At 38.1% G+C, this 24,537-nt stretch overlaps 2 non-coding genes across 2 annotated transcripts; both read right to left on the bottom strand.

Moving 5' to 3' along the window:
• Nucleotides 1-8,555: 8,555 nt before the first annotated feature.
• On the bottom strand, nt 8,556-8,663 carry LOC112752457 (small nucleolar RNA R71). Its single transcript, XR_003176893.1, has one exon. It is a non-coding gene; the product is annotated as a small nucleolar RNA R71 (small nucleolar RNA).
• An 8,999-nt stretch (nt 8,664-17,662) lies between these two features.
• Nucleotides 17,663-17,770, bottom strand: LOC112752458 (small nucleolar RNA R71). The gene has a single exon (XR_003176894.1). It is a non-coding gene; the product is annotated as a small nucleolar RNA R71 (small nucleolar RNA).
• Between the last annotated feature and the right edge of the window lie 6,767 nt (nt 17,771-24,537).

Raw genomic sequence — 24,537 nt, forward strand, 5'->3', positions numbered from 1 at the left:
TTATGTTGTCCTTGTTGATACAAATTCTCATCCAGATTTGGTATAGTTTAATGGTTATCCATTAATATTCTAAATTATCCCATCTTTAAGTGCTAAGTATAATTTGTGACACTAGTTAATAAAGGAGATTCATGTAACATCGGGATGGTCATCTTGTTTTTTTTTTTTTTGGTATTTGTTTTATTGAGATTGAGTGAGATATTGGCTAATGATGTTGAAAAATAACACCCAATTTTCCAAGTATGATGTAATGAATATTATGTTTATCTATGTTATTTTTGGCTTTCTTTTTTTCAATTCAGTGTGTTTAATGGAGTAAATTTAGAAAACAAATCTAAAGTATTCATTTTACAATAGAAAAATTTAAAAAAAAATGTTTACCTTACTAATGGATATATAGACGAAAGATCTGTCTGTATTAAGAGTTGTGAACGCTTTACAGAAAATTTGTCACAAAATTTGATGCTAGTTACAGACGAAAAATCTGTCAAAAAATCTGATGTTTTATGCAAAATAGAGGGGACGATTACCGAGAAAAAATCTGTTGGTAACAGAGACAAATCTGTCGGTAAATTACCGATGAAAAATCTGTTAGAAGATCTAACATTTATAATGAAATGGAGGGGACGATTACCGAGGAAAAATTTGTCGGTAACAGAGACAAATCTATCGGTAAATTATCGACGGAAAATTTGTTGAAAAATCTGATGTTTTTAGTGAAATAGAGGAGATGATTATTGAGAGAAAATTTGTCGGTAACGGAAAAAATTTGTCGATAAATTACCGACAGAAAAAAATCTGTTGGTAAATAATTTCTGACAAAGCTTTTACAGAGAGACAAAATCTGTCATTAATTTCGTTGGTAACTAAAAATCCGTTATAATAAGACCAAATCTATCTGTAAATCCATCTGTAATAAGCAATTTTCTAGTTGTGACAATTTATATACCACATACACAATTCAATCAACAGTTCATTCAGTTTATTCCTATCTTAAGATCTACTAGCCTAAGTTTTCACGTAATATTATACATTAACTATGAGAAACTAAAACCATACCTAGGCTGATTCCTCCCTAAGCTCGGAACACTATAAAATCCTCTCCTCCACAAGCTTCAAGCCTCTAACTCCTCACCAATTGAATTTTTCAACTTCCAAGGCTCAAATTAAGCATCCAACATCCACCAATTTGATTTTAATTCATACAATTTAATCGTACCCACTGGTATTCTTGATGAAATTCAGAGATTATCCGCTGCTAGAATTCACCTAAACCATCAAAATTATTCAATTTGTCAATACCAAAATCCCAAAATTTTGAAATTGAAGAGAAGAAATCTAGCTAAGAAAATGCATTTTTCTTACCACTTTGTTTGAATGGTTTTGAAGAGAATGCTGAGATGAACGAGTGGTCGCTGACAGCTCATCAATCGGAGTTGCGGATTGAGAGATATGATGGATTGAACTTTGGAAGTAAAAAAAGTTAAGGTTCCTTGAGCTCCCTTCTCTTCAACCTCAGCGTGCTTCCTTTGTGAATGAAGGGAAAAATGGCTGAGTTTGGTTTCTTATATATTGGTTCATGGGCCCAATTTGGGTCCGGTCCGACCGGTTCGGTCCGTTGGCCTGGTTTTAGGCCAAAATCTTTAAAATTAGTGTTAAAATTTGTATTTTAAATATTTCTACTTCTCTAAACTATAAAATTTAATTTTTCTAACTTTCTTGAATAATTATTAATTTATTAGCTAATTATTTATTAATTATCCAGAGTTTACAGCACTGTTTACCAATTTGTCTATAACAATATTGACATCACAATGAAAGAAAAGTTCAAAACTTTCACATACCATTTCACCATAATATACAGAAGAAGAAAAGCAAAACATAGGGAAAAAAGAAGCACAAGGTTAACAAGTAAACAACATACATAGAGACAAAACAAACAAAAAGAAAACCAATTTGCAACAACACCACCAAATAACAAAGCTCCAGAACATTATGATTGACGATGAGAAAATAAAAAAACAAGAATATAGCTCTAAGAACCTTGCTTCTTGTTCCAACCCCTTAACTTCTGCATGTACCCTACTGAACCCGGTTTGTGATGGGGCTTGCTGATACAGGCCCACTGGATTGCATTTTTCGATTGCAACAGTAAGATATGCAATCCAACACCAAAGGGACAACAGAAAACACATTTCAACACAGCTATTGGAAAAAGACAGCAGGATATAATGTGCTGTGTGCTCTCATCACAGAATATTCAACTCTCGACAAAAGTTGTACCAGTAAACATAACACAATTTAAACTTTTCAAAAAAATAATAAAAAAAGATAGAGAGAAATCACAGGTAGAAAACTTATGCTAAAGGCCATTAATGAATTCATATCTACTCAATAATTCAAATACATCCATGAACGACCATAATAAATAGCCTCATGTCATGTCCATTCCTTTCAATGTCACAAAAGAATATGATTAGAAATTAAACTAGTAAAGGTACAAAAAAATCTATAATTCAAGATCTTAGGCTATAAAAATGTAAAACAAAATTTAAAATATAATATAGATTATAACTCTATGATTTTTTGTTATTGATGACATCATTTAAAAGTTCAACCCATGTATTCTTATCACTGGGTCCACTAGAATACGATGAGACATGGGAAAACTGAGGATATGATGTAATTTTGGCAGTTGAAGGATAATAGTTGAAGTACGCCGTGCCATTTTGAACAGGATAAAAGGGAATGGGGAGGGCTATCCACTATAAGGTTGATAAGGATGGACCACTCTATAATGATGCATAGGATATTGTGGCAATCCTAGTTTCTTGGTTATGGCTGCACCTACAACTTCCGAAACTTCTATTCCTGGTGTGTTGGTCTTTTCTTTTAATGTTCCTTAAACTAGAGTGATCTCTTCAGTCTGAAAATAAATTAAAATTTTTAAATAATTACGATACAAAATTTAAAAAGGAAACTAGTAAGATAAACTAGAGTCAAGTATGTAAGACTTTCTCAAAGTTTTGATCTCACTCTCTTTTAATTTCAAAGTTTCACTTATGCTATTGGATTAAGACAATCTAAAGTCAAATAAGACTTTAATTTTCTTTTTTGAACACCCTAATATAAATTATTAGATATGTGATATGTTACCTTTTGTCAACCTTTTTTGCCATTTACTCTAACCTTCGATGTAGCTTTCAATTTAGATGCAAACTTCTTGCTTTCACTCCACTTGAATTTTTTGTTACAGAAAAAGAAGAAATAATATAAGCACTATGACACGTTTCTAATGACTGGTTTAGAATTTTCGAGAAATCAAAACTCAAGCTCGTCGTAATTATAGTTCCAAACTGGTAACTAGCACTATCAAAGTTTAGTTTGGTTGTTACAAGTTCAACCCAATTCAAATTAAAATAGCCGAGAGTATTACTCCCGGGTCATCTTTCCTAGGATGTGCAATTGTGTAAATCAAAGTTGGTTGAGATAATCGGGGTTGATAAGCATAAACAACAAATTAAACTAATGAAGCTAAATATGCGAGAAACTTAAATTGCAAGAAACTAAAGTAAGGATGATGGAATTATCAACTGAGCAATTATGGAGTTAACAAGGCAAGACATGAATTAAAATCAATTCTAAAAACTAATTAAACTAACTAGAGATAGGTAAAACAAAAAGTGATCAAAGAAGGTTTTTGGTTTTTAGTATAAGTGTAAAAGGCTCTCGGCTAAGGTATGGGAAAAAGGGGTCACCATCCTTGTCTAACAATCATGTAATGACAATTGTGAGGAATCAATCCCATTAAGTTTACCTCTATACTTGAGAAAAGTCAAATAGGATAGTCAACATCAATCCATAAATCCTAATCTAACTACTAATTGACTTAGTAGAAGATTAGTGTCAATGGGTGTCAATTTAACAAACAAGGACCCCACATTATCGATCCAATTAGACACAATGACTCAAGATCACCTAATTTCCTTAACCTAGGCCAAGAGTGTGAAAAATTACTCCATAATCAAATGAAATATTTCATCAAATACTTGGTGTGCACTAAATAAAGACATGTGTAAGTTGCAAAATAAATGGAAATTGAAACTGCCAACTACATATAATCACTATCAAAGGCTATACTAGACATGGAAGGAACATAAAACTCAAATCCAATTAAAGAGAACTCAATATTCACAATAATATCAAACTATGGTCATAAGTAACAAAAATGAGTAACTAACAAGTAAACTAGGTAATTGAGAGTGTAATGGATACAAAATTAAGAAGAGAACTAAAATTAAACAAGATCCAAACCACAATTCAGTGGCAAAGTATTGATAACCTTAAGAAAAACTAGAGAAAAGGAGAAATTTTTCTCCGAAAAAAAAAACTTAGAACAAAAACTAAAAGGTTTCCTATGTATGTGAGTGTGTGTGTGTGTGTGTATGTGTCTGATGAGCGGATAATTTATACGCTTTTTGACATTGTTTTTAGTATGTTTTTAGTAGGATCTAGTTACTTTTAGGGATGTTTTCATTATTTTTTATGTTAAATTCACATTTCTGGACTTTACTATGAGTTTGTGTGTTTTTCTATGATTTCAGGTATTTTCTGGCTGAAATTAAGGGACTTGAGCAGAAATCAGATTCAGAGGTTGAAAAAGGACTGCTGATGCTGTTGGATTCTGACCTCCCTGCACTCAAAGTGGATTTTCTGGAGCTACAGACCTCGAAATGGCGCGCTTCCAATTGCGTTGGAAAGTAGACATCCAGGGCTTTCCAGCAATATATAATAGTCCATACTTTGGCCAAGAATTGACGACGTAAACTGGCGTTCAACGCCAGCCTTCAGCCCAAATCTGGCGTCCAGCGCCAGAAAAGGATCCAAAACCAGAGTTGAACGCCCAAACTGGCACAGAAACTGGCGTTCAACTCCACAAATGGCCTCTGCACGTGCAACACTCAGGCTCAGCCCAAACACACACCAAGTGGGCCCAGGAAGTGGATTTATGCATCAATTACTTACTCATGTAAACCCTAGTGACTAGTTTATTATAAATAGGACCTTTTACTATTGTATTAAGCATCTTTGGATGCCTGGTTCTTAGATCAGAGGGGCTGGCCATCTCGGCCATGCCTGGACCTTCACTTATATATTTTCAACGGTAGAGTTTCTACACTCCATAGATTAAGGTGTGGAGCTCTGCTGTTCCTCAAAGATTAATGCAAAGTACTACTGTTTTCTATTCAATTCTTCTTATTTCGTTTCTAAGATATCCATTCGCACCCAAGAACGTAATGAAGGTGATGATTATGTGTGACGCTCATCACCATCTCCCCTATGAACGCGTGCCTGACAAACACTTCTGTTCTACATGAATTAAGCTAGAATGAGTATCTCTTAGATCTCCTAACCAAAATCTTCGTGGCGTAAGCTAGAATGATGGCGGCATTCAAGAGAATCCGAAAGGTCTAAACCTTGTCTGTGGTATTCTGAGTAGGATTCAATGATTGAATGACTGTGACGAGCTTCAAACTCGCGAGTGCTGGGCGTTAGTGACAGACGCAAAAGGAGGGTGAATCCTATTCCAGCATGATCGAGAACCGACAGATGAATAGCCGTGCCGTGACAGGGTGCGTGAGCATATTATTCACTGAGAGGAGGGGATGTAGCCACTGACAACGGTGATGCCCTTGCATACAGCCAGCCATGGAAAGGAGTAAGACTGATTGGATGAAGATAGCAGGAAAGCAGAGGTTCAGAGGAACGAAAGCAACTCCATTCGCTTATCTGAAATTCCTACCAATGAATTACATAAGTATCTCTATCCCTTTTATTGTTTATTTTAATCTAATAAAGTATCATGTTTAAATCAGCCTGACTGAGATTTGCAAGGTGACCATAGCTTGCTTCATACCAACAATCTCCGTGGGATTCGACCCTTACTCACGTAAGGTATTACTTGGACGACCCAGTGCACTTGCTGGTTAGTTGTATCGAAGTTGTGACAATTATGAATTAAGATCAAAGCACCAAGCTTTGGAGCCATTACCAGGGATTGTTCGAGCCTGGACATCACAATTTCGTGCATCAAGTTTTTGGCGCCGTTGCCGGGGATTGTTTGAGTTTGGACAACTGACGGCTCATCTTGTTGCTCAGATTAGGTAATTTTCTTTTTGTTTTCTTTTCAAAAAATTTTCAAAAATATTTTCAAAAAAATTTTCATCTGTTTTCGAAAAAAATAAAAATTTTTTCAAAAATTTATTCAAAATTTTTAAGAATGAATTCTAGTGTTTCATGAAGCATGTGAAGCCTGGCTGGCTGTAAAGCCATGTCTAAATTTATTTGGACTGAGGCTTGCAATTTGTTATCAAGAGCAAATTAGTTGTTGCTCATCCACCCGCTGCTGATCCATGATCACCTGCTGAAGCTTGGCTGGCCATTGGCCATGTCTAGTGTTTTGGACTGGAGCTTTCATTGAAAGCTTGGCTGGCTAATGAGCCATGTCTAATTCCTGGACTGAAGCTTTAGACTAACATGGCAAGATTCCTGGAATTCATATTAAAAATTTTGGAATCCTTATTTTTTTCTTTTTCATACTATTTTCGAAAAAAAAATCCAAAAAAAATTAGAAAATCATAAAAATCAAAAATATTTTGTGTTTCTTATTTGAGTCTTGAGTCATGTTATAAGTTTGGTGTCACTTGCATATGCATCTAGCATTTTTCGAAAATATCATGCATTCATAGTGTTCTTCATGATCTTCAAGTTGTTCTTGGTAAGTCTTCTTGTTTGATCTTGATGATTTTTTGTTTTGTGTCTTTTCATGTTTATCATATGCATTCTTGAATTCTTAGTGCGTAAGAATTAAAGAATTCTAAGTTTGGTGTCTTGCATGTTTTCTTTGCATTAAAAATTTTTCAAAATTATGTCTATGATGTTCATCTTGACATTCAAAGTGTTCTTGGTGTTCATCTTGACATTCATAGCATTCTTGCATGCATCACATGTTTTGATCTAAAAATTTCATGCATTGCATATTTTTCATGTTTTTCTTAAAAATTTCAAAAATAAAAAATATATATCTTTCCCTTTTTCTCTCATCAAATTCGAAAATTTGAGTTGACTTTTTCAAAAAATTTTAAAATCAAGTTGTTTCTCATGAGTCAAATCAAATTTTCAATTTGAAAATCTTATCTTTTTCAAAATCTTTTTCAAAAATCAAATCTTTTTCAAAATTCTTAGTTATTTTCGAAAATTTCAAAAATATTTTTCAAAAATTTTTTCTTATTTTTATACCAAATTTTCGAAAATAACAATAACAATTAATGTTTTGATTCAAAAAAATTTCAAGTTTGTTACTTGCTTGTTAAGAAAGATTCAAACTTTAAGTTCTAGAATCATATCTTATGATTTCTTGTGAATCAAGTCATTAATTGTGATTTTAAAAATTAAATCTTTTTCAAAACTAATTTCTATCATATCTTTTCAAAAATATCTTCTTATCTTATCTTTTTCAAAATTTGATTTCAAAATATCTTTTCTAACTTCCTAACTTCCTATCTTTTCAAAATTTGTTTCAACTAACTAACTAACTTTTTGTTTGTTTCTTAACTTTTTCAAAACCACCTAACTAACTCTCTCTCTCTCATTTTTCGAAAATATCTTCCCCCTTTTTTCAAAATTTCTTTTTAATTAATTAATTATTTTTAATTTTATTTTTAATTTAAAAAAAATTTCGAAAAAAAAAAACACTAACAATTTTCAAAAACTATTTTCAAAAATCACTAACTCTTTTTCAAAATAATTTTCGAAAATTATCCCTCCCTCATCTCATTCTATTTATTCATTCATATCCTAACATCTCATCTCACATCTCTTCCATTGGTACAGTTGTGTTTCTTCCTTTACATCACATCCTTTATCTCCCCCTCTTCTTCTACTTACAAAGGGATCCCTATACTGTGGTATAAAGGATTTTCATTATTATTATTATTTTTCTGTGCCTTCTTCTTTGTCATATGAGCAGGAGCAAGGATAAGAACATTCTTGTGGAAGCAGATCCAGAACCTGAAAGGACTCTGAAGAGAAAATTAAGAGAAGCTAAAATACAACAATCCAGAGATAACCTTTCAGAAATTTTCGAACAGGCAGAGGAGATGGCAGCTGAAAATAATAATAATGAAAGGAGGATGCTTGGTGACTTTACTGCACCTAATTCCAATTTACATGGAAGAAGCATCTCCATTCCTGCCATTGGAGCAAACAATTTTGAGCTGAAACCTCAATTAGTTTCTCTGATGCAGCAGAACTGCAAGTTTCATGGACTTCCATCTGAAGATCCTTTTCAGTTCTTAACTGAATTCTTGCAGATATGTGATACTGTTAAGACTAATGGAGTAGATCCTGAAGTCTACAGGCTCATGCTTTTCCCTTTTGCTGTAAGAGACAGAGCTAGATTATGGTTGGATTCTCAACCTAAAGACAGCCTGAACTCTTGGGATAAGCTGGTCACGGCTTTCTTAGCCAAGTACTTTCCTCCTCAAAAGCTGAGCAAGCTTAGAGCTGATGTTCAAACCTTCAGACAGAAAGAAGGTGAATCCCTCTATGAAGCTTGGGAAAGATACAAACAGTTGACCAAAAAGTGTCCTTCTGACATGCTTTCAGAATGGACCATCCTGGATATATTCTATGATGGTATGTCTGAGTTATCTAAGATGTCATTGGATACTTCTGCAGGTGGATCCATTCACCTAAAGAAAACGCCTGCAGAAGCTCAAGAACTCATTGACATGGTTGCTAATAACCAGTTCATGTACACTTCTGAAAGGAATCCTGTGAATAATGGGACGCCTATGAAGAAGGGAGTTCTTGAAGTTGATACTCTGAATGCCATATTGGCTCAGAATAAAATATTGACTCAGCAAGTCAATATGATCTCTCAGAGTCTGCATGGAATGCAAGCTGCATCCAACAGTACTCAAGAGGCATCTTCTGAAGAAGAAGCCTATGATCCTGAGAACCCTGCAATAGCAGAGGTAAATTACTTAGGTGAACCTTATGGAAACACCTATAACTCAACATGGAGAAATCATCCATATTTCTCATGGAAGGATCAAAAGCCCCAACAAGGCTTTAATAATGGTGGAAGAAACAGGTTTAGCAATAGCAAGCCTTTTCCATCATCAACTCAGCAACAGACAGAGAACTCTGAACAAAATGCTTCTAATTTAGCAAATCTAGTCTCTGATCTATCTAAGGCCACTGTAAGTTTCATGAATGAAACAAGGTCTTCCATTAGAAATCTGGAAGCACAAGTGGGCCAGCTGAGTAAAAGGATCACTGAAATCCCTCCTAGTACTCTCCCAAGCAATACAGAAGAGAACCCAAAAGGAGAGTGCAAGGCCATTGACATAAGCGCCATGGCCGAACCTGAGAGGAGAGGAGAGGACGTGAATCCCAAGGAGGAAGACCTCCTGGGACGTCTAGTGGTCAATAAGGAGCTTCCCTCTGAGGAACCAAAGGACTCTGAGGCTCATCTAGAGACCATAGAGATTCCATTGAACCTCCTTATGCCCTTCATGAGCTCGGCTGAGTATTCCTCTTCTGAAGAGAATGAGGATGTTACTGAAGAGCAAACTGCCAAGTTTCTTGGTGCAATCATGAAGCTGAATGCCAAATTATTTGGCATTGATACTTGGGAAGTTGAACCTCCCTTGTTCATCAATGAACTAAGTGATCTGGATCAACTGACATTGCCTCAGAAGAGACAGGATCCTGGAAAGTTCATAATACCCTGCACCTTAGGCACCATGATCTTTAAGGCTCTGTGTGACCTTGGTTCAGGGATAAACCTCATGCCCCTCTCTGTAATAGAGAAACTGGGAATCTATGGGGTGCAAGCTGCTAAAATCTCACTAGAGATGGCAGACAGCTCAAGAAAATAGGCTTATGGACAAGTAGAAGATGTATTAGTAAAGGTTGAGGGCCTTTACATACCTACTGATTTCATAGTCCTGGATACTGGAAAGGAAGAGGATGAATCCATCATCCTAGGAAGACCTTTCCTTGCCACAGCAAGAGCTGTGATTGATGTTGACAGAGGTGAAATAGTCCTTCAATGGAATGAGAACTCCCTTGTATTCAAAACTCAAGGATCTCCCTCTGCAACCATGGAGAGGAAGCAGGAAAAGCTTCTCTCCAAGCAGAGTCAACCAGAGCCCCCACAGTCAAACTCTAAGTTTGGTGTTGGAGAGTCTCAACAAAGCTCTGCACATCTGTGAGGCTCCCTGAGAGCCCACTGTCAAGCTATTGACATTAAAGAAGCGCTTGTTGGGAGGCAACCCAATGTTTATCTAATTCTTATTTTTATTGTTTTTCATGTTTTCTTAGGTTCATGATCATGTGGAGTCACAAAATAAACAAAAAAATCAAAAACGGAATCAAAAACAGCAGAAGAAAAATCACACCCTGGAGGAGCATCTGTCTGGCGTTCAAACGCCAGAACAGAGCATAGTTCTGGCGCTGAACGCTCAGAATGGGAGCATTCTGGCGCTGAACTCCCAGAACAAGCATGGTTCTGGCGTTCAACGCCAGAAATGGCAGCAAATGGGCGTTGAACGCCCAAAATGGGCACCAACCTGGCGCTGAACGCCCAGAGTTGTGTGCAAGGGCATTTTGCATGCCTAAATTGGTGCAGGGATGTAAATGACTTGACACCTCAGGATCTGTGGACCCCACAGGATCCACTCAGGATCTGTGGACCCCACAGGATCATCTCAGGATCTGTGGACCCCACAGGATCCCCACCTACCTCTACTCACCTCTTCTCACCACTCTCTTTCACACAACCCCATAAACACTCTTCCCAAAAACCCTTCACCAATCACCTCAATCTCTCTCCCCCACTAAACCTTCACCACTCACATCCATCCACTCTTCCCCATAAACCTACCTCATAAACTCCACCTACCTTCAAAATTCAAAACCAATTTCCCACCCAAACCCACCCATATGGCCGAACCAATACCCCCCCCTCCCTTCCCTATATAAAGACCTCCATTCTTCACCACATTCCCACAACACACCCCTCTACACTCTCCTTGGCCGAAACCACCTCTCCCTCTCCCTCTCCATATTTCTTCTTCTTCTTCTTCTTCTATTCTTTTGTTTATTGCTCGAGGGCGAGCAATATTCTAAGTTTGGTGTGGTAAAAGCATAGCTTTTTTGTTTTTCCATTACCATTGATGGCACCTAAGACCGGAGAATCCTCTAGAAGAGGGAAAGGGAAGATAAAAGCTTCCACATCCGAGTCATGGGAGATGGAAAGGTTCATTTCCAAAGCCCATCAAGACCACTTCTATGATGTTGTGGCCAAGAAGAAGGTGATCCCTGAGATCTCTTTTAAACTCAAAAGAAATGAGTATCCGGAGATCCGACATGAAATTCAAAGAAGAGGTTGGGAAGTTCTAACAAACCCCATCCAACAAGTCGGCATCTTAATGGTTCAAGAGTTCTATGCCAATGCATGGATCACCAAGAACCATGATCAAAGTAAGAACCCGGATCCAAAGAACTATGTTTCAATGGTTCGGGGAAAATACTTAGATTTTAGTCCGAAGAATGTGAGGTTGGCGTTCAACTTGCCATACATGGAAGAGAACGCACGCCCCTACACAAGGAGAGTCAACTTTGATCAAAGGTTGGACCAAGTCCTTATGGACATATGTGTAGAAGGAGCTCAATGGAAGATTGACTCCAAAGGCAAGCCGGTTCAACTAAGAAGATTGGACCTCAAGCCTATAGCTAGAGGATGGTTGGAGTTTATTCAATGCTCAATCATTCCCACTAGCAACCGGTCTGAAGTTACTATAGACCGGGCCATCATGATCCATAGCATCATAATTGGAGAAGAGGTGGAAGTTCATGAGATTATACCTCAAGAACTCTACAAGGTGGCTGACAAGTCCTCCACCATGGCAAGGTTAGCCTTTCCTCACCTCATTTGCCACCTATGCAATTCAGCTGGGATTGACATAGAGGGAGATATCCTCATCAAAGAGGACAAGCCCATCACTAAGAAAAAGATAGAGCAAGCAAGAGAGCCCAGTCATGGAGCTCAAGAGGCGCAAGAAGCTCACTTCCATGAGACTCCGGAAATGCCTCAAATGCACTTTCCTCCACAAAACTATTGGGAGCAAATCAACACCTCCCTAGGAGAATTGAGTTCCAATATGGGACAACTAAGGGTGGAACATCAAGAGCACTCCATCATGCTTCATGAAATAAGAGAAGATCAAAAAGCAATGAGGGAGGAGCAACAAAGACAAGGAAGAGACATAGAAGAGCTCAAGGACATCATTGGTTCCTCAAGAAGGAAACGCCACCATCACTAAGGTGGATTCATTCCTTGTTCTTGCTTTCTCTGTTTTTCGTTTCTATGTTATGTGCTTATCTATGTTTGTGTCTTCATTACATGATCATTAGTAGTTAGTAACTATGTCTTGAAGTTATAAATGTCCTATGAATCCATCACCTCTCTTAAATGAAAAAACTGTTTTAATTCAAAAGAACAAGAAGTACATGAGTTTCGAATTTATCCTTGAACTTAGTTTAATTATATTAATGTGGTGACAATGCTTCTTGTTTTCTGAATGAATGCTTGAACAGTGCATATGTCTTTTGAAGTTGTTGTTTAAGAATGTTAAATATATTGGCTCTTGAAAGAATGATGACTAGGAGACATGTTATTTGATAATCTGAAAAATCATAAAAATGATTCTTGAAGCAAGAAAAAGCAGCAAAGAACAAAGCTTGCAGAAAAAAAAAATAGAAAAAAAATAGGCGAAAAAAAAATAGAAAGAAAAAGAAAAAGCAAGCAGAAAAAGCCAAAAGCTCTTAAAACCAAGAGGCAAGAGCAAAAAGCCAATAACCCTTAAAACCAAAAGGCAAGGGTAAATAAAAAAAAGGATCCCAAGGCTTTGAGCATCAGTGGATAGGAGGGCCTAAAGGAATAAAATCCTGGTCTAAGCGGCTAAACCAAGCTGTCCCTAACCATGTGCTTGTGGCGTGTAGGTGTCAAGTGAAAACTTGAGACTGAGCGGTTAAAGTCAAGGTCCAAAGCAAAAACAAAGAGTGTGCTTAAGAACCCTGGACACCTCTAATTGGGGACTTTAGCAAAGCTGAGTCACAATCTGAAAAGGTTCACCCAATTATGTGTCTGTGGCATTTATGTATCCGGTGGTAATACTGGAAAACAAAGTGCTTAGGGCCACGGCCAAGACTCATAAAGAAGCTGTGTTCAAGAATCATCATACTGAACTAGGAGAGTCAATAACACTATTCGAAATCTGAAATTCCTATAGATGCCAATCATTCCAAACTTCAATGGATAGAGTGAGATGCCAAAACTATTCAAGAGGCAAAAAGCTATAAGTCCCGCTCATATGATTGAAGCTCTGTTTCATTGATAGTTTGGAATTTATAGTATATTCTCTTCTTTTTATCCTATTTGATTTTTAGTTGCTTGGGGACAAGCAACAATTTAAGTTTGGTGTTGTGATGAGCGGATAATTTATACGCTTTTTGACATTGTTTTTAGTATGTTTTTAGTAGGATCTAGTTACTTTTAGGGATGTTTTCATTAGTTTTTATGTTAAATTCACATTTTTGGACTTTACTATGAGTTTGTGTGTTTTTCTGTGATTTCAGGTATTTTCTGGCTAAAATTGAGGGACTTGAGCAGAAATCAGATTCAGAGGTTGAAAAAGGACTGCTGATGTTGTTGGATTCTGACCTCCCTGCACTCAAAGTGGATTTTCTGGAGCTACAGAACTCGAAATGGCGCGCTTCTAATTGCGTTGGAAAGTAGACATCCAGGGCTTTCCAGCAATATATAATAGTCCATACTTTGTCCATGAATTGACGACGTAAACTGGCGTTCAACGCCAGCCTTCTGCCCAAATCTGGCGTCCAGCGCCAGAAAAGGATCCAAAACCAGAGTTGAACGCCCAAACTGGCACAGAAACTGGCGTTCAACTCCACAAATGGCCTCTACACGTGCAACACTCAGGCTCAGCCCAAACACACACCAAGTGGGCCCAGGAAGTGGATTTTTGCATCAATTACTTACTCATGTAAACCCTAGTGACTAGTTTATTATAAATAGGACCTTTCACTATTGTATTAGGCATCTTTGGACGCCTGGTTCTTAGATCAGAGGGGCTGGCCATCTCGGCCATGCCTGGACCTTCACTTATGTATTTTCAACGGTAGAGTTTCTACACTCCATAGATTAAGGTGTGGAGCTCTGCTGTTCCTCAAAGATTAATGCAAAGTACTACTGTTTTCTATTCAATTCTTCTTATTTCGTTTCTAAGATATCCATTCGCACCCAAGAACGTAATGAAGGTGATGATTATGTGTGACGCTCATCACCATCTCCCCTATGAACGCGTGCCTGACAAACACTTCTGTTCTACATGAATTAAGCTAGAATGAGTATCTCTTAGATCTCCTAACTAGAATCTTCGTGGCGTAAGCTAGAATGATGGCGGCATTCAAGAGAATCCGGAAGGTCTAAACCTTGTCTGTGGTATTCTGAGTAGGATTCAATGATTGCATGACTGTGACGAGCTTCAAACTCGCGAGTGCTGGGCGTTAGTGGCAGACGCAAAAGGAGGGTGAATCCTATTCCAGCATGATCGAGAACCGACAGATGAATAGCCGTGCCGTGACAGGGTGCGTGAGCATATTATTCACTGAGAGGAGGGGATGTAGCCACTGACAACGGTGATGCCCTTGCATACAGCCAGCCATAGAAAGGAGTAAGACTGATTGGATGAAGATAGCAGGAAAGCAGAGGTTCAGAGGAACGAAAGCAACTCCATTCGCTTATCTGAAATTCCTACCAATGAATTACATAAGTATCTCTATCCCTTTTATTGTTTATTTTAATCTAATAAAGTATCATGTTTAAATCAGCCTGACTGAGATTTGCAAGGTGACCATAGCTTGCTTCATACCAACAATCTCCGTGGGATTCGACCCTTACTCACGTAAGGTATTACTTGGACGACACAGTGCACTTGCTGGTTAGTTGTATCGAAGTTGTGACAATTATGAATTAAGATCAAAGCACCAAGCTTTGGAGCCATTACCAGGGATTGTTCGAGCCTGGACATCACAATTTCGTGCATCAAGTTTTTGGCGCCGTTGCCGGGGATTGTTTGAGTTTGGACAACTGACGGCTCATCTTGTTGCTCAGATTAGGTAATTTTCTTTTTGTTTTCTTTTCAAAAAATTTTCTAAAATATTTTCAAAAAAATTTTCATCTGTTTTCGAAAAAAATAAAATTGTTTTCAAAAATTTATCCAAAATTTTTAAGAATGATTTCTAGTGTTTCATGAAGCATGTGAAGCCTGGCTGGCTGTAAAGCCATGTCTAAATTTATTTGGACTGAGGCTTGCAATTTGTTATCAAGAGCAAATTAGTTGTTGCTCATCCACCCGCTGCGGATCCATGATCACCTGCTGAAGCTTGGCTGGCCATTGGCCATGTCTAGTGTTTTGGACTGGAGCTTTCATTGAAAGCTTGGCTGGCTAGTGAGCCATGTCTAATTCCTGGACTGAAGCTTTAGACTAACATGGCAAGATTCCTGGAATTCATATTAAAAATTTTGGAATCCTTATTTTTTCTTTTTCATACTATTTTCGAAAAAAAAAATCCAAAAAAAATTAGAAAATCATAAAAATAAAAAATATTTTGTGTTTCTTATTTGAGTCTTGAGTCATGTTATAAGTTTGGTGTCACTTGCATATGCATCTAGCATTTTTCGAAAATATCATGCATTCATAGTGTTCTTCATGATCTTCAAGTTGTTCTTGGTAAGTCTTCTTGTTTGATCTTGATGATTTTTTGTTTTGTGTCTTTTCATGTTTATCATATGCATTCTTGAATTCTTAGTGCGTAAGCATTAAAGAATTCTAAGTTTGGTGTCTTGCATGTTTTCTTTGCATTAAAAATTTTTCAAAATTATGTCTATGATGTTCATCTTGACATTCAAAGTGTTCTTGGTGTTCATCTTGACATTCATAGCATTCTTGCATGCATCACATGTTTTGATCTAAAAATTTCATGCATTGCATATTTTTCATGTTTTTCATAAAAATTTCAAAAATAAAAAAAAATATATCTTTCCCTTTTTCTCTCATCAAATTCGAAAATTTGAGTTGACTTTTTCAAAAAAATTTAAAATCAAGTTGTTTCTCATGAGTCAAATCAAATTTTCAATTTGAAAATCTTATCTTTTTCAAAATCTTTTTCAAAAATCAAATCTTTTTCAAAATTCTTAGTTATTTTCGAAAATTTCAAAAATATTTTTCAAAAATCTTTTTCTTATTTTTATACCAAATTTTCGAAAATAACAATAACAATTAATGTTTTGATTCAAAAAAATTTCAAGTTTGTTACTTGCTTGTTAAGAAAGATTCAAACTTTAAGTTCTAGAATCATATCTTATGATTTCTTGTGAATCAAGTCATTAATTGTGATTTTAAAAATTAAATCTTTTTCAAAACTAATTTCTATCATATCTTTTCAAAAATATCTTCTTATCTTATCTTTTTCAAAATTTGATTTCAAAATATCTTTTCTAACTTCCTAACTTCCTATCTTTTCAAAATTTGTTTCAACTAACTAACTAACTTTTTGTTTGTTTCTTAACTTTTTCAAAACCACCTAACTAACTCTCTCTCTCTCATTTTTCGAAAATATCTTCCCCCTTTTTTCAAAATTTCTTTTTAATTAATTAATTATTTTTAATTTTATTTTTAATTTAAAAAAATTTTCGAAAAAAAAAACACTAACAATTTTCAAAAACTATTTTCAAAAATCACTAACTCTTTTTCAAAATAATTTTCGAAAATTATCCCTCCCTCATCTCATTCTATTTATTCATTCATATCCTAACATCTCATCTCACATCTCTTCCATTGGTACAGTTGTGTTTCTTCCTTTACATCACATCCTTTATCTCCCCCTCTTCTTCTACTTACAAAGGGATCCCTATACTGTGGTATAAAGGATTTCCATTATTATTATTATTTTTCTGTGCCTTCTTCTTTGTCATATGAGCAGGAGCAAGGATAAGAACATTCTTGTGGAAGCAGATCCAGAACCTGAAAGGACTCTGAAGAGAAAATTAAGAGAAGCTAAAATACAACAATCCAGAGATAACCTTTCAGAAATTTTCGAACAGGCAGAGGAGATGGCAGCTGAAAATAATAATAATGAAAGGAGGATGCTTGGTGACTTTACTGCACCTAATTCCAATTTACATGGAAGAAGCATCTCCATTCCTGCCATTGGAGCAAACAATTTTGAGCTGAAACCTCAATTAGTTTCTCTGATGCAGCAGAACTGCAAGTTTCATGGACTTCCATCTGAAGATCCTTTTCAGTTCTTAACTGAATTCTTGCAGATATGTGATACTGTTAAGACTAATGGAGTAGATCCTGAAGTCTACAGGCTCATGCTTTTCCCTTTTGCTGTAAGAGACAGAGCTAGATTATGGTTGGATTCTCAACCTAAAGACAGCCTGAACTCTTGGGATAAGCTGGTCACGGCTTTCTTAGCCAAGTACTTTCCTCCTCAAAAACTGAGCAAGCTTAGAGCTGATGTTCAAACCTTCAGACAGAAAGAAGGTGAATCCCTCTATGAAGCTTGGGAAAGATACAAACAGTTGACCAAAAAGTGTCCTTCTGACATGCTTTCAGAATGGACCATCCTGGATATATTCTATGATGGTCTGTCTGAGTTATCTAAGATGTCATTGGATACTTCTGCAGGTGGATCCATTCACCTAAAGAAAACGCCTGCAGAAGCTCAAGAACTCATTGACATGGTTGCTAATAACCAGTTCATGTACACTTCTGAAAGGAATCCTGTGAATAATGGGACGCCTATGAAGAAGGGAGTTCTTGAAGTTGATACTCTGAATGCCATATTGGCTCAGAATAAAATATTGACTCAGCAAGTCAATATGATCTCTCAGAGTCTGCATGGAATGCAAGCTGCATCCAACAGTACTCAAGAGGCATCTTCTGAAGAAGAAGCCTATGATCCTGAGAACCCTGCAATAGCAGAGGTAAATTACTTAGGTGAACCTTATGGAAACACCTATAACTCAACATGGAGAAATCATCCATATTTCTCATGGAATGATCAAAAGCCCCAACAAGGCTTTAATAATGGTGGAAGAAACAGGTTTAGCAATAGCAAGCCTTTTCCATCATCAACTCAGCAACAGACAGAGAACTCTGAACAAAATGCTTCTAATTTAGCAAATCTAGTCTCTGATCTATCTAAGGCCACTGTAAGTTTCATGAATGAAACAAGGTCTTCCATTAGAAATCTGGAAGCACAAGTGGGCCAGCTGAGTAAAAGGATCACTGAAATCCCTCCTAGTACTCTCCCAAGCAATACAGAAGAGAACCCAAAAGGAGAGTGCAAGGCCATTGACATAAGCGCCATGGCCGAACCTGAGAGGAGAGGAGAGGACGTGAATCCCAAGGAGGAAGACCTCCTGGGACGTCCAGTGGTCAATAAGGAGCTTCCCTCTGAGGAACCAAAGGACTCTGAGGCTCATCTAGAGACCATAGAGATTCCATTGAACCTCCTTATGCCCTTCATGAGCTCGGCTGAGTATTCCTCTTCTGAAGAGAATGAGGATGTTACTGAAGAGCAAACTGCCAAGTTTCTTGGTGCAATCATGAAGCTGAATGCCAAATTATTTGGCATTGATACTTGGGAAGTTGAACCTCCCTTGTTCATCAATGAACTAAGTGATCTGGATCAACTGACATTGCCTCAGAAGAGACAGGATCCTGGAAAGTTCATAATACCCTGCACCTTAGGCACCATGATCTTTAAGGCTCTATGTGACCTTGGTTCAGGGATAAACCTCATGCCCCTCTCTGTAATAGAGAAACTGGGAATCTATGGGGTGCAAGCTGCTAAAATCTCACTAGAGATGGCAGACAGCTCAAGAAAACAGGCTTATGGACAAGTAGAAGATGTATTAGTAAAGGTTGAGGGCCTTTACATACCTACTGATTTCATAGTCCTGGATACTGGAAAGGAAGAGGATGAATCCATCATCCTAGGAAGACCTTTCCTTGCCACAGCAAGAGCTGTGATTGATGTTGACAGAGGTGAAATAGTCCTTCAATGGAATGAGAACTCCCTTGTATTCAAAACTCAAGGATCTCCCTCCGCAACCATGGAGAGGAAGCAGGAAAAGCTTCTCTCCAAGCAGAGTCAACCAGAGCCCCCACAGTCAAACTCTAAGTTTGGTGTTGGAGAGTCTCAACAAAGCTCTGCACATCTGTGAGGCTCCCTGAGAGCCCACTGTCAAGCTATTGACATTAAAGAAGCGCTTGTTGGGAGGAAACCCAATGTTTATCTAATTCTTATTTTTATTGTTTTTCATGTTTTCTTAGGTTCATGATCATGTGGAGTCACAAAATAAACAAAAAAATCAAAAACGGAATCAAAAACAGCAGAAGAAAAATCACACCCTGGAGGAGCATCTGTCTGGCGTTCAAACGCCAGAACAGAGCATAGTTCTGGCGCTGAACGCTCAGAATGGGAGCATTCTGGCGCTGAACTCCCAGAACAAGCATGGTTCTGGCGTTCAACGCCAAAAATGGCAGCAAATGGGCGTTGAACGCCCAAAATGGGCACCAACCTGGCGCTGAACGCCCAGAGTTGTGTGCAAGGGCATTTTGCATGCCTAAATTGGTGCAGGGATGTAAATGCCTTGACACCTCAGGATCTGTGGACCCCACAGGATCATCTCAGGATCTGTGGACCCCACAGGATCCCCACCTACCTCCACTCACCTCTTCTCACCACTCTCTTTCACACAACCCCATAAACACTCTTCCCAAAAACCCTTCACCAATCACCTCAATCTCTCTCCCCCACTAAACCTTCACCACTCACATCCATCCACTCTTCCCCATAAACCTACCTCATAAACTCCACCTACCTTCAAAATTCAAAACCAATTTCCCACCCAAACCCACCCATATGGCCGAACCAATACCCCCCTCCCTTCCCTATATAAAGACCTCCATTCTTCACCACATTCCCACAACACACCCCTCTACACTCTCCTTGGCCGAAACCACCTCTCCCTCTCCCTCTCCATATTTCTTCTTCTTCTTCTTCTATTCTTTTGTTTATTGCTCGAGGGCGAGCAATATTCTAAGTTTGGTGTGGTAAAAGCATAGCTTTTTTGTTTTTCCATTACCATTGAGGGCACCTAAGACCGGAGAATCCTCTAGAAAAGGGAAAGGGAAGATAAAAGCTTCCACATCCGAGTCATGGGAGATGGAAAGGTTCATTTCCAAAGCCCATCAAGACCACTTCTATGATGTTGTGGCCAAGAAGAAGGTGATCCCTGAGATCCCTTTTAAACTCAAAAGAAATGAGTATCCGGAGATCCGACATGAAATTCAAAGAAGAGGTTGGGAAGTTCTAACAAACCCCATCCAACAAGTCGGCATCTTAATGGTTCAAGAGTTCTATGCCAATGCATGGATCACCAAGAACCATGATCAAAGTAAGAACCCGGATCCAAAGAACTATGTTACAATGGTTCGGGGGAAATACTTAGATTTTAGTCCGGAGAATGTGAGGTTGGCGTTCAACTTGCCATACATGGAAGAGAACGCACGCCCCTACACAAGGAGAGTCAACTTTGATCAAAGGTTGGACCAAGTCCTTATGGACATATGTGTAGAAGGAGCTCAATGGAAGATTGACTCCAAAGGCAAGCCGGTTCAACTAAGAAGATTGGACCTCAAGCCTATAGCTAGAGGATGGTTGGAGTTTATTCAATGCTCAATCATTCCCACTAGCAACCGGTCTGAAGTTACTATAGACCGGGCCATCATGATCCATAGCATCATAATTGGAGAAGAGGTGGAAGTTCATGAGATTATACCTCAAGAACTCTACAAGGTGGCTGACAAGTCCTCCACCATGGCAAGGTTAGCCTTTCCTCACCTCATTTGCCACCTATGCAATTCAGCTGGGATTGACATAGAGGGAGATATCCTCATCAAAGAGGACAAGCCCATCACTAAGAAAAAGATAGAGCAAGCAAGAGAGCCCAGTCATGGAGCTCAAGAGGCGCAAGAAGCTCACTTCCATGAGACTCCGGAAATGCCTCAAATGCACTTTCCTCCACAAAACTATTGGGAGCAAATCAACACCTCCCTAGGAGAATTGAGTTCCAATATGGGACAACTAAGGGTGGAACATCAAGAGCACTCCATCATGCTTCATGAAATAAGAGAAGATCAAAAAGCAATGAGGGAGGAGCAACAAAGACAAGGAAGAGACATAGAAGAACTCAAGGACATCATTGGTTCCTCAAGAAGGAAACGCCACCATCACTAAGGTGGATTCATTCCTTGTTCTTGCTTTCTCTGTTTTTCGTTTTCTATGTTATGTGCTTATCTATGTTTGTGTCTTCATTACATGATCATTAGTAGTTAGTAACTATGTCTTGAAGTTATAAATGTCCTATGAATCCATCACCTCTCTTAAATGAAAAAACTGTTTTAATTCAAAAGAACAAGAAGTACATGAGTTTCGAATTTATCCTTGAACTTAGTTTAATTATATTAATGTGGTGACAATGCTTCTTGTTTTCTGAATGAATGCTTGAACAGTGCATATGTCTTTTGAAGTTGTTGTTTAAGAATGTTAAATATGTTGGCTCTTGAAAGAATGATGACTAGGAGACATGTTATTTGATAATCTGAAAAATCATAAAAATGATTCTTGAAGCAAGAAAAAGCAGCAAAGAACAAAGCTTGCAGAAAAAAAAATAGAAAAAAAAAATAGGCGAAAAAAAATAGAAAGAAAAAGAAAAAGCAAGCAGAAAAAGCCAAAAGCTCTTAAAACCAAGAGGCAAGAGCAAAAAGCCAATAACCCTTAAAACCAAAAGGCAAGGGTAAATAAAAAAAAGGATCCCAAGGCTTTGAGCATCAGTGGATAGGAGGGCCTAAAGGAATAAAATCCTGGTCTAAGCGGCTAAACCAAGCTGTCCCTAACCATGTGCTTGTGGCGTGTAGGTGTCAAGTGAAAACTTGAGACTGAGCGGTTAAAGTCAAGGTCCAAAGCAAAAACAAAGAGTGTGCTTAAGAACCCTGGACACCTCTAATTGGGGACTTTAGCAAAGCTGAGTCACAATCTGAAAAGGTTAACCCAATTATGTGTCTGTGGCATTTATGTATCCGGTGGTAATACTGGAAAACAAAGTGCTTAGGGCCACGGCCAAGACTCATAAAGAAGCTGTGTTCAAGAATCATCATACTGAACTAGGAGAGTCAATAACACTATTCGAAATCTGAAATTCCTATAGATGCCAATCATTCCAAACTTCAATGGATAGAGTGAGATGCCAAAACTATTCAAGAGGCAAAAAGCTATAAGTCCCGCTCATATGATTGAAGCTCTGTTTCATTGATAGTTTGGAATTTATAGTATATTCTCTTCTTTTTATCCTATTTGATTTTTAGTTGCTTGGGGACAAGCAACAATTTAAGTTTGGTGTTGTGATGAGCGGATAATTTATACGCTTTTTGACATTGTTTTTAGTATGTTTTTAGTAGGATCTAGTTACTTTTAGGGATGTTTTCATTAGTTTTTATGTTAAATTCACATTTCTGGACTTTACTATGAGTTTGTGTATTTTTCTGTGATTTCAGGTATTTTCTGGCTGAAATTGAGGGACTTGAGCAGAAATCAGATTCAGAGGTTGAAAAAGGACTGCTGATGCTGTTGGATTCTGACCTCTCTGCACTCAAAGTGGATTTTCTGGAGCTACATAACTCAAAATGGCGCGCTTCTAATTGCGTTGGAATGTAGACATCCAGTGCTTTCCAGAAATATATAATAGTCCATACTTTGGCCAAGAATTGACGACGTAAACTGGCGTTCAACGCCAGCCTTCTGCCCAAATCTGGCGTCTAGCGCCAGAAAAGGATCCAAAACCAGAGTTGAACGCCCAAACTGGCACAGAAACTGGCGTTCAACTCCACAAATGGCCTCTGCACGTGCAACACTCAGGCTCAGCCCAAACACACACCAAGTGGGCCCAGGAAGTGGATTTTTGCATCAATTACTTACTCATGTAAACCCTAGTGACTAGTTTATTATAAATAGGACCTTTTACTATTGTATTAGGCATCTTTGGACGCCTGGTTCTTAGATCAGAGGGGCTGGCCATCTCGGCCATGCCTGGACCTTCACTTATGTATTTTCAACGGTAGAGTTTCTACACTCCATAGATTAAGGTGTGGAGCTCTGCTGTTCCTCAAAGATTAATGCAAAGTACTACTGTTTTCTATTCAATTCTTCTTATTTCGTTTCTAAGATATCCATTCGCACCCAAGAACGTAATGAAGGTGATGATTATGTGTGACGCTCATCACCATCTCCCCTATGAACGCGTGCCTGACAAACACTTCTGTTCTACATGAATTAAGCTAGAATGAGTATCTCTTAGATCTCCTAACCAAAATCTTCGTGGCGTAAGCTAGAATGATGGCGGCATTCAAGAGAATCCGGAAGGTCTAAACCTTGTCTGTGGTATTCTGAGTAGGATTCAATGATTGAATGACTGTGATGAGCTTCAAACTCGCGAGTGCTGGGCGTTAGTGACAGACGCAAAAGGAGGGTGAATCCTATTCCAGCATGATCGAGAACCGACAGATGAATAGCCGTGCCGTGACAGGGTGCGTGAGCATATTATTCACTGAGAGGAGGGGATGTAGCCACTGACAACGGTGATGCCCTTGCATACAGCCAGCCATGGAAAGGAGTAAGACTGATTGGATGAAGATAGCAGGAAAGCAGAGGTTCAGAGGAACGAAAGCAACTCCATTCGCTTATCTGAAATTCCTACCAATGAATTACATAAGTATCTCTATCCCTTTTATTGTTTATTTTAATCTAATAAAGTATCATGTTTAAATCAGCCTGACTGAGATTTGCAAGGTGACCATAGCTTGCTTCATACCAACAATCTCCGTGGGATTCGACCCTTACTCACGTAAGGTATTACTTGGACGACCCAGTGCACTTGCTGGTTAGTTGTATCGAAGTTGTGACAATTATGAATTAAGATCAAAGCACCAAGCTTTGGAGCCATTACCAGGGATTGTTCGAGCCTGGACATCACAATTTCGTACACCAGTGTCCATCTCCTTCCATATCCCAGTCAATTAGCTTCAGCTTGGGCTTGAAAATGGGTCCAAAGAGCTCCAGAAATCGCCACTCACGTGTTCCTTTAATGAGGCACACTTTTGGTGTTCTGCACACGCAGCAGAGGTCTGCGTGTGCGAGATTACCAAAATTCACATCATGCATACGTGGCGATATCTCACATACACGAGACTACTAAAACTCCCAAACTTCAAATCTTCATGATTCCTTGCTTTTGCATGCCCTCTTCTTCAC

Source organism: Arachis hypogaea, chromosome 15, assembly GCF_003086295.3.
Source record: "Arachis hypogaea cultivar Tifrunner chromosome 15, arahy.Tifrunner.gnm2.J5K5, whole genome shotgun sequence".
Classification (NCBI taxonomy): Eukaryota; Viridiplantae; Streptophyta; class Magnoliopsida; order Fabales; family Fabaceae; genus Arachis; species Arachis hypogaea.